This window comes from Fukomys damarensis, unplaced genomic scaffold (assembly GCF_012274545.1).
Source record: "Fukomys damarensis isolate Sample0158 unplaced genomic scaffold, DMR_v1.0_HiC HiC_scaffold_15, whole genome shotgun sequence".
In the NCBI taxonomy this organism is placed as follows: Eukaryota; Metazoa; Chordata; class Mammalia; order Rodentia; family Bathyergidae; genus Fukomys; species Fukomys damarensis.
Window position 1 is genome coordinate 19929747 of NW_022900927.1, and position 11693 is coordinate 19941439.

The 11693-nt window shown below is 42.2% G+C and overlaps 1 pseudogene; it reads right to left on the reverse strand.

Moving 5' to 3' along the window:
* Nucleotides 1-8214: 8214 nt before the first annotated feature.
* LOC109117584 lies at nt 8215-11464 on the reverse strand (annotated as a pseudogene).
* Between the last annotated feature and the right edge of the window lie 229 nt (nt 11465-11693).

The following is an 11693-nucleotide window of genomic DNA, read 5'->3' on the forward strand; positions in this document are numbered from 1 at the left end:
CTATATAGGAATTGAGTCTTCTTCTTCTTCTGGTACCGGGGATTAAACTAGGGGTTCTTCCACTTTCAAGGCAGGTGGCAGAACCACTGAGCTAAATCCCCAGCCAGCTAGGTAATAGGAATTGAGAAAGTATGACTTTCATCTAGAATAATCAAGGAGGATCATGACTAAAGTAGGCTTTTTGTTTGTTTCTTTGAGACAGGGTCTTGCTATGTAGTTCAAGTCTGTCTTGAACTCACGATGTAGCCCAAACTGGCCTTTGGTTTGCAATTTTCCTCCTTCTTGCCTTAGCCTCTCAATTTTTTTCTCCTTTAAAATATATCATGCTGGCTGGGCATGGTGGTGCACGCCTATAATCCCAGCACTTGGGAGGCTGAGGCAGGAGGATCACTGTGAGTTCGAGACCAGCCTGGGCTACATAGTGAGTTCCAGGTCAGTCTCAACTACATAGTGAGAACCTGTCTCAAAAAAATATATATATGTATTATATATAATATATCATGCTGGCTGAGGTGGCATTCTCCTGTAATCCCAGCACTTGCTAGGCTGAGTTAAGCGATCTAGCATTTGAGGCTAGCCTGAACTATACATCCAGGCCCTGTCTCAGAAAAAGAAAAGGGGGGAGGGGGAGAGAGAGAAACAGAAGCATTTGATTCATAGGGAAACATTTGATTCATAATAAAGAAAAAAAGTAATATGTATTCATTTATCCAACAAATGTTTATTGAGCATCTATTATATATGCTTGGTACTGGTAATAAAAGTGTGAATAAATCAAAACAAATATTCTTACCTTCCCTAAATTGACATTTTATTTTATTGTTTTTTGAGATAGGGTCTTGGTTTGTACTTCAGGCTGACTCTGAACTCACTGTGTAACCCAGGCTGGCCTCATACTCATGGCAATCCTCTTGCCTCAGCCTCCTGAGTACTAGTTGACATTTTATATAAATTATGAAGCAGAAAAATAAAATGGACACCCATTACACAATCCCCCAATTTAAGAAAAAAAAAGTACCAGTGCCATTGAGGGACCCTACTTTCTTCTTTCCTGTGTTTTCATCTTATGACTACCAAGTTATTTATTTTGTTCTCTCTCCTTTTTGAAAAGCACTAAAAATCAAGCACTGCTTGTAGACCTCTTTAACTTGTTCTTTTCATTCCACTTTGTTTTCTAAGGTTCATTAATATTGATGTAGGCAGCTGTAGTTTATTCATTTTAATTATAGCCCACCAGCTTGTTGATTAATTTTCTGTTGATAAATATTTGGATTTGTTTTCAGCTTTTTGCCATTATAAACAATGTTGCTTTTAACCATTTTGTTCATGTGTTCTTGTACACATGGGAAAGAGTTTCTTCAAGGGTATACATACATACTGCTGGGTGGGTAGCTCAGTGGTAGATCTTGCCTGGCATACTTTGGCTCAGATTGTCTTCAATGTCTCTAGTTCATTTATTTTCCAATGTACGTGCCCGTCAATGTATATGAGTTTATTTTATTTATTTATTTTTTGAGACAGGGTCTCAGTATGTAGTTGAGGCTGAACTGGAACTCACTATGTAGCCCAGGCTGGTCTCGAACTCACAGCGATCCTCCTGCCTCAGCCTCCCAAGTGCTGCGATTACAGGCATGCCCCACCACACCCGACTGATGTATATGAGTTTTGATGACTACCATATGCTTGCCAACATTGGTATTTAGTCAGTGTATAAGATGGAATTTCATAATGGTCTGAATTTGTATTTCTCTGATTAGTAATGCAGTTGAGCATCTTTCAATATATTATTGCCCATTCATGATCCCTCTTCTGTGAAATGCCTGGGCCTATTTTCCTATTGGTTATTTGTCACCTCCCCTTTAAGAATTAATAATTAGTATGTATGAAATGTATATATTAGCTAATAGACAAATTGGCCTTTTGCTACTACTTTCATGTGTGGAAGGATTGGAATATTAATAGTGACTCTAAGGATGATGATTTCAGTTGCAGTCCTGAGTGCTATTTAGTTGGATTAATTAATTCTTGATTCATGCATCAAATATTTATTAAATGTCTGGTCAGACATCATACTAGACACTGAGAATATGAGTGTATTCCATATTTGCCTACCCCTTATCACTTTCGAAATTTAGCATGGTCTGAACCTCTGACAGCTCTTGTAGGACCACTGTAGCAGCCTCCTAGCTGATCTCATTGATTCCAATCTGGCCTCCCTGCAGTCTATTTTCCAAGCAGTTAGCAACCAGTCTAATCCTACATTAGATCATACTTCTTAAAAACTTCCAATATGGAGCTAGGGATGTAGCTCAGTGGTATGGTTGTCTAGCATGTCAAGGCCCTGTATTCAATTCTTTGGACTTTATTCTACAGGCAATGGAAAACTATTACAGGATATTCCCCAGGGGAGTAACATGATCAGACCTGTACTTTTTCTGTGCCATTCTTTTTTTTTTCCATCTTGCTATGTATTCCAGGCTGCTGTTGAACTCACTATGTAGCACAGGCTGGCCTCAAACTTGTAGCAATCTCCTGCCTCACCCTCCCTGGTGCTGAGATTACAGGTTTGTGCCCCAATGCCCAACTTCTATTTCATTCTTGTCACATGATGGACTTTACAGGTAAGAGAATTATGGCACTCTGGAGGAAGATGATAAAGATTTGCTCCATTCTATAGCAATGAAAATGGAGGATTTTAGTGATAATTAGGAAGAAGAATTAAAAATTTTTGATTACTTGGCTCTCAGGGAAAAGAAAGAAGGAGCCCAGATTGGTGTATGGGTTCAATCACCAGCACCAAACCAAACCAAGCAAACCTCCCTAACAGTTTTCTAGTACTATACATGTAGAGAAAAACATCCCAGGGTCTAGCAAAATAAGCTCTGATTCTCAGACACACCAAAACAAGTGTTCCTTGTTCTTCAAACATTCTTCCCTTGATTTATTCTGATTTCATTTAGTCCTCATCTCAGATACTACCTCCCAAGAGGGGCCTTTTCCTATCATGTCATCTAAATAACCACCTCTTTTTTTTTTTTTAACATGGGGTCTCATTATGTTGCCTAGGTTGGTTTCCAGCTCCTGGATTCAAGCAATGCTCCTGCCTCAGCCTCCCGAGTAGCTAAGACTAGAGGTATGTACCATTTTGTCAACCCTACATGCACACTTATTTTGTGTGCTACTATGAATTAAAACCCAGAACCTTCACTCTAGGCTACATCCCCAGCCATGTTTTTGAGACAGGGACTCACCAACTTGCTAAGTTCCAGGCTATGTTCTAACTCAAGATATTCCTGCCTCAGCCTCTCCAAGTGCGGGGATTATAGGTATACACCACCATGCCTGTGGTTCACCTTTCCTTCTGAACTATTTGTTTTTCTTTTTGAGCACTTACCATAGTTTTATTTTCATTGTTTTTATTTCCTTAATGGAAGACAAGCCCCCCCACAAGGTAGTGACCTTGTTCACTACTATAATCCTAGCATTTAGAACAGTATTTGGTACTTGCTAGGCTCTCAACAGAAATTCTGTAAATGATTGAATGGTGAATACGATAGAATCTGTGTCCTTAAAAAGCTTATCATCTATCAGAGGAAAGGAAGGTTTAGGCAAACAGTTTAAACTCAGTACAGCAGTACATAAGAGGGTGAGCCTGGGTGTGTCCCAGTCCTGAGAAGTGGGTGGTCAAGGAAGGGTTCATTCAGAGGCCTCAGGGAAGTAGGAAGTGGTGTTTATGAAATGTCTAAGGGATCTGCATGGGGAGAGAATGGAAGGATGGCCCCTGGAGAAGGAGTAATACGTGCGAAGGCCCGGTAGTCAGGGCATGAGTGGTCCCTTCCACAAAGGGCAGTAATCCTGTGTGGCCAGAATGAATAGTAAAATGTGCGGCTAGGTGGTGGGGTATAGAGGAGACTAAGTGTTGGTGGCTACATCTTGAAAGATCCTGTGCACCGAGCTAAGGCAGGAAAGAGTCATTTATATACAAGAGGGAAAGGTTCAGTTTTTTTGTTTTGTAGTGTTGGGCCTTATACAGATGTTCCTTGTTTAATGACCTACCTGTTTAATGACTGTTTGGACTGAGCCCCAAGGTGTGCTATTCCAGGTTACAACCCACCGCTCCTACTTGCAGCCCACATTCAGACTTAGGCAGCAAGAATGTGAGCAGCAGTACAGCCTTATGGTGGCTTCTTCTATAGTACAGCACTGTAATTTTTGCTGACTGTACCGTACAATACAGTACTATAGTTTTACATTGTTTAACATTACAGCACTGCATATAAGAGTTATGCAAATAAAAGCAAAGTCATCAAGTTGGAGTTTCCTTTGACCATTTCTTTGTTCTGAATATTGTAACGTACATGCTATCTACAGTTCCTCATTTAGCGACCCAGTTCAATTAAGGAAGTAGCTGTGGGAACTGAGCTCGATTCAGTTAAACTCGGTTGTTAAATGAGGTATGTCTGTATAGTATACGCTACCCAAGTGCTCTATCACTGAGCTACCCCTCACTCCTCAGATTTGCATTTTAGAAAGATCATTCTGGCTCTGATGTGTGTGAGCACAAGATGCTCAGCACACAGAGAGCAATAAGGAAGCTATTATCATAATCCAGGTGGGAGACGTTGGGAGCCTGAGCTCCAGGTTGATGGGTGGGATGGAGAGAAGTGGGCAGAGCTCAGAGATGCTTAAAAGGAAGAGCTGACACCTTCCTCAGTGATTGTTGTGGGGGACGAGAAAAGATGAGAAAAGCGAAGACAGTGCACATTTTCTGTCCTGCATCACTGAGTGGCGCCATTTCCTCACTGTCCAGGGCTGATCCTCTTCCATCTCCAAATTCTGGGACTCACCCGCCACAGGCTCCCTAACTTAGGAGCCCTATCCCCTCAGCTGCCCTTCCTCTAAGCCTGGTCCTACACCCAATAACCCTGCATTTGTCTAACCTTTTCTCTGGGCTCTAATGCCTCTATTTCCCTCTCCAATAAAAGAAATTGAAATCTTCATCCAGATATCCTTGTTTCTGCTCTTACTTTTCCAATCTTGCCTGAGTCACTAAGCCCTGCTTTGGGTACATGGTTGCGAACTTATCTAACCAGCATCTTTCCCAGTATCTTTCCATCAAGGTTAAGACAAGGTTGTGGCTCAAGGGAGGCACTGATGAGCATCAAAAGCAGCCTGAAGATTCCCAGACATAAAGGACTGAAGAATGGCCGAACAGACAAATGATCCTATGTATGCACTAAAGCTTAGTTACATCCCCTCTGGGTCAGGAAGAGCAGAGGTCATGGCCACTGGGAAAGGGCAATGGAGAGGAAATCAACCTCTCCTTTGTCAGTAAGCTGAAGATGTTTCAGGTGAAACGTAGATTTGGGAAGCAGTGAGGATGAGGAGAATTGCTTGGCAGGCAAGTCTGGGTCTTTCTAGCCATGAAGGTCAGAAAGGAAAGAATAGAAGGAAAAGAGTCAGAATGTTATAGTGAGATAAGTAGGGAAATCCCCAATATTTGTAGGGCTCAGAGCAGATGCCAAATGTTTATAAATGCAAAGCTATTAGTTGGAGCTGAGAAACTGTTGATGAAAACGTTCCAGCTCCTTGATAGACACATTAATACCAACTGAAAGGTTTATATTTAGAATGCCTGGGTTCCTCCAACCCCTTGTCTGACCCTCAGGGTTTCATTCTAGTCCTGGCTCTGTGCAGCCATACATCTGAATGCCACCCACTCTCCAGCAGCTCAGTCTGTGCTCTCAGAGGCCCTGGAAGTAAGAGGTCCTGTTCTAGTTGACAGGAGTAACTGGAGAATGGTCCAGGAGAGGGGAGGCCTGAGCTCTAGGTAGGCACATCCACTTGTCCTTAAATCACCATCACTCTGGGGTGGAGAGGAGGAGAAGAAAGAGGAGGGGCAAGAAGGGGGAGGAGAAGGAGTGGCGGGGAGAGGCCATCTTCTAAAACGTACCCAGGTAGAGTCCCTCTCAGATGTAAGGGCTTGAATTCTGCAATCATACAGACCTGGTTCTGATATTTACTTGCTTTTCTTTGAACCTAGGTAATTTCTTTGAGCATGTTTCCTTCCTTATAAAATGGGAATGTTAATACCCAAATAACAGAGTTATTGTTTAGAATTAAATAAACTAAATAAACTAAAGTATGCAAAGCACCTAACATTTAGTGACCATGACCTCAATTCACACTGGTTTCCTTTTCACTCATTACTATATTTCCTTCAAAGTAAAAAAAAAAAAAAAAAAAAAAAAAAAAAGTAATGCGGGAGGCTAAGGGAAAAATACAAAGTGCTTTTTCTTTTTTTTTGTTTTTCTGTAAGGCTGTCTTGTAGGAATGTGTCCAGAAGGGAGTATGTTTATATACTGGGTATGGTGGTGCACCACCTGTAGTCTCAGCACTCTGGGAGGTGGAGGCAGGACGATTGGGGATTCAACCCCAGTTTAGGCAATTTAGAGACTTAATAAGAACTTCGCCTCAAAATAAAAATTTCGAAAAGGCTAGGGATGTAGCTCAGTACAAAGGTGCTAGTTTCAATCCCCAGTAGTAAAAATAAAAAGGGGGGTTTATAAAGGAGACAGTAAAAATCAAGGCATCAGTAATCCCATTTCAAATTGGAACCATGCGGGGGAGAGAGGAAGAGGAAGTTATTTTGTATGCAGATAAATGAGAAGTGATAATAGTGTAATAGTTTTTACAATATTTATTTTGCTGAGGGTAGCAGCTGGTTACTGTTTTGATTCTGTCTTTCAGGTTATGACAGAAGAAGAGGTATGAGTAATCTAAAATAATAGAAAATCTAAATATCATTTATTGGTGACCAGTAGCACAGTTAGAGAGACATGAGGTTCCAAGCACATATGGGTCCTGACTTTCCAGCAGAATGACCCTCTCATTACGCTGGTTTAATCATGGTCCCTGAACAAGTACAGCTTCTTGCTGCATGCTGTTGCTTTTGCTACTCCTGCATCTGGAATTCCCTTCTCCCTCTTTCTCAGCCATTCCAAATTCCATCTGAGGCCTACACCTTCTAAGTTAGCTTGTTCTCTGTATCCCTCTTTCCTTGAGTTCCTTCTAGTCTTTATCACCTAGAATTTATTTACTTAACATGGTCCTAATATGTTCACTGTCGTGTATTATTCTATTTCATGTGTATAAGTCTTGTTTCCCTGAGAGTTTAAGGGTGGGAGCTATATTTCTAGTTATCTTCCATTTCCTGTGGTATTTATGTATTCATTTGATATACATTTATGAAGTTCCCATTGTGCTTGAACAGTGCTAGTATGCTAGGTGTGGAGAAAGATATAGATATAGATATAGTAGATATAGATATAGATATATCCTCAGTGCTTGCTAGAGAAACAGATTTACTGCAAGATATACAAATATATAAGAAGCTGTAATTCACATGCCTATAATCCCTGCACTTGGGAGATTGAGACAGGAGGATTGCCTTGAGTTCAAGGCCAGCCTGAGCTACATAAGAAGAGAGACCCAGTCTCTGGTGAGATTGGCTTACAATGTCAGCCTGCAGTCAGGTGTGGAAGAGTGCAAAAGGACTGTGTGCTGGAGATCTGAGATCTGAAGGATCCGGTTGAAGGCCTGGAGCTCACTGCATGCAGTGTCCTGTGTGAGTCCATATCAGGGGGCTGCAGGGTCAGTGATGGAAGGCTGAAGGGTTTGTATGGGAAGCCAGGAGAACATGTCCAAGGTGAAGGTGAAGACGAGCTTCTCTGAAGAAACAGAGGGAGCCTTCCTTCTTTTTCTCCTTTTATTCCATTCAGGCTATCAGTTGGTGTCACTCACACATGGGGGGCTTCTGTGTTCAGTATGTCCCCTCAGCCACACCCAGAACCATGCTGATCCAATTTAGTTGGGCATTTCTTACTCAGGTTGACACAATCAGTTAACTGTCATATAACAGCTAATAATGGGCTCAAGGTTTCATGACTGCCTATTAAAGTGTTGAGCACATAATGAGACTTAAATATAGCTTTGATGGAGAGATGAACCATGATGCTTTTTTAAAACATAAAAATAACCTTACAACATTTACTGCTGTTCAGTAATGACATAAAGGTAATCAAAACAATAAGAACAAATGTTTTACAAATACTCCCAGGGCAACTACCTAAATGGCTGTATTTTTCACATGTTATCATAATTACCATTGTCACCACCTTGTTTCATGTTATCTTCTTAATTCACTGATCATTTCTAGTTGGAGACATTTTATAGCAGAGTGCTATCTCCTTTCGGCATGATCTGCCTCAGTTGTGTTCTTGACTTTGTTTTAGAATGAATTTCTTCTACATCATCTAATATAAAGTTCATGCACTCATCAAAACCAATAATACAGCGTTCTACTTGCACATTCACTTGCTCTTAGAGACACACCTGAATCCGTGATCTATTCTGGAAGTATCTGAATATGAGGTTGATCAGTTGCACCATCACCTTCTGAACATTTTGGTACTGGCCCTGGTATGGGCCAATGCTTTTAAAACAGACATTTGATTAATGAATTAGTGAATGAAACAATTGAGTGATAAGCCACTTGGTACAGCTGTTCAGTTGTACCTTCCTATATGAGTGTAAATCTGGCAGATTTGAAGGTGTAAGAAATGGTCTCTCTCTCTTTTTTTTTTTTGTAGTGGAGATTCAACTCAGGGTATTATGCATTCTCGGCAAGTGCTCTCTCATTGAGCTACCCCCTAGCCCTTTTACAAAATTTTTATTTTGGGATAAGGTCTCTCACTAAGTAACTTAGGCTTGCCCCAGATTTGTGATCCTCCTACTTCAGCTTCTGGAGTAGCTGGAGTTAAAGGTGTGCAGCGCTGCACCCAGCTAAGAAGTAGTCTTTAGAGTCACCAAAACAGAGCCTTTTGTCTTCTCACAGAAGTATTTCTTTCCTTTCCACAGGACTTGTTGGTTAAATCACAAAGCAGTTTGCAGGCATTGGTGAATACATTTTACCAATCTTGTCACCATGGTTGGTCAGCCATGAGAACGATGTTCATCATCAAAATAAAAAGTTATTATTAAATACTTATTATGTGCTAGCCGTTGTGATGATTTTTTTACATGAATTATCTAAATCATAACCCACAACTACAAAGGAGGTACTATTATTATACCTACTTTACAGGTGAGGAAACTGAGGCACAGCTAGTAGTGGAGGCAGCATTTGAACCCAAAAGGTCTGATTCTGTACTGTGCTACCTATACAACAAATTAGGAAAATAGTGAACTGAGTTCTTGAGTGGGCCATTCACTCACTGTGTAACCTATAGAAGTCCTTTTAACTCTCTGGCCTTCAGAAAGCTAAGTTTTCTGAATTCAAGACAAATGCTCTTTCCAACAACCTCAGCTGCTTAAATGTGGTGGTGATCTTCTAAATCTCTTCTTTTATCTCTCTGTGGTATCAGGGGCAACTTGTGATATCAAGTATTTCTTACAGTACTGGTGTTAGAACCCAGGGCCTTTGCACTTTTTAATATTTTGAGACAGGGTCTCACTAAGTTGCCCAGGCTGGGCTTGGACTTGTGATCCTTGTGATCCTTGTGATCCTCCCACCTCAGCCTCCCAGAGTGCTAGGATTATAGGCTTGCACCACCATGACTGGTAGGTTATTCTTTTTTGAGAGGTAATGTATAAGGACTGGTGTATTCATGAAAAGCTTGGCTGATGGGAACTATAGAGAGAAATATCCTGATTCTGATTTCTTCATGTGATCCCAACCCTCAATTCCTAGGTTTAAATAAAAATATTTCCCAGTGTACAGAATGCTTGAGCTTGAGTCCATTCAGACAGCACATAACCAAAAGCTGAAAGACAGATGAGGGGTCCAATTCCTTCCTGAGTGTGCAGCTCAATCAATATCTTCAAGAAACTGAGATCAAGAAACAAGAAAAAAGCAGGCAAAAGCTGACTTCTCTGAGGTGTCTCCACATAGAAACCAAAGCTACCTCAGTCCAGTACTTGGTCTCTTCATAAATAGGATTTTACCTCCCACATATGCAGACAGAGGATAATTATCTGAACAAGTATGCATGGCTGGCTGGCATCCACCAGTGTTTTAAATGGTGTGCTGAAATAGAAACTGCTTTGTTGTACTGCTTATGCTGTTTTTTTCACTTTGCTCTCCCTGTTTAGTCTCCTGTGTCTGTGTTTCAGGAGTACCTGTGTGCTCTGCCTGTGGCCTCTCTGGGGTGCCTGCTGGTGTCCTTCTTGAGGTCTTCTTACTATTGGGCAGCCTGGCAGGATAGCCTTTGTGTGTCTGTGCTCATCACCTTCTTTGGTCACCAATTTCATCTTGTCACTTTCCAGAATTATTTGCTTGGTTCTCTTGTAAACTTCTTCCCACCTTCACCCTTCTCCATCCCTGCGTACAGTTCTAGACCAGAGGAGAAAACCTTCACAATCAATCTCTTTCCTCACCATGCTCCCAAATATTAAAATAAGCTTACCCCCCTTCTAGGAAATGGGCCTTCTTTCCTCCTTTTTTCTTTCTTCTTCTTTTTTTTTTTTTGTACCAGGGATTGAACTGTTTGTGAGACTGGCAGCACAACTGAGCTAAATCTCCAGCCCTCTTTTCTTTTCTTTTTCCTGAGCCCACTTGAGCACTTGAGCTTTCTTTCTTTTCTTTTTCTTTTTGAGACAGGGTCTCACTATGTAGTTGAGACTGACCTGGAACTCACTATGTAGCTCAGGCTGGTCTCGAACTCACAGTGATCCTCCTGCCTCAGCCTCCCGAGTGCTGGGATTACAGGCATGCGCCACCACGCCCAGCCCACTTGAGCTTTCTGAAGCATATTCTGTATGGGTCTAGCTGCAGCCAAGGCCCTGGTGACCAGTGGTCAGTGTGCCCGTATATGAATTTGTAAAGGTACACTGTATTTTCCTTAAGCAGAAGGTAGCTTTGAGTGGAGGTTAAAATTCCGTGTGTGTGTGTGTGTGTGTGTGTGTGTGTGTGTGTGTGTAAATTCGAGGTGCAACAGGGGGGGGTTGTACAGTGGTAGTCGATGAAGAAGAAAGACATGTTCTGTCTTGATCTCAGCGTCCTCGGAATCCACAATGTTGGGGAGGCACTGGTCTGGTTGTGTGATCCAGGGGGCTCACAGGGGACCTAGGAACGGTGAAAACTCACAACCAACATACAAACATTTGCAAAAGAGTTCACGCAGATTCACTCAGCAGCTTCGGAAGGGAGTGGAATTGGGGAAGGAATTGGCAGCGGCTCCAGGGCAGAACTTTGAGAATCTGGGAAGGCCTGTTTTGAGAGTGGTGTGTGGGATGCAAACCACAGCGACAGAGGGCGAGGCGAGGTGGGGTCCCCTCCTGGACGAAGCTCTCCGGTCCCTCCACGAGCTCACTCCGCCAGTTCGCTCTCGCCTCTGCTCTCGCTCTCTGCACACCCCTTCTCCACACGTATTCTTCCCGCTCCCCCTCGATAATCTCCTGACATCTCTTCAAATCCAATTATGGAATTAATTGACGTGCGAACCGAGAGACAAACGGAAAGGGGCGGCAAACACCGACGGGGAGGCTCAGATTTATCTTCCGGACTCCGCAGGCCCCGGCCGGACGAGATTTACTGGGCCTCGAACACGGCGACAGTTCAAACCTTTGATTAATCATGTTTTTCTCCCGGCCCCATAATTTAGTTGCTCCTTTTCCCTCCCTGCCTATTTTTA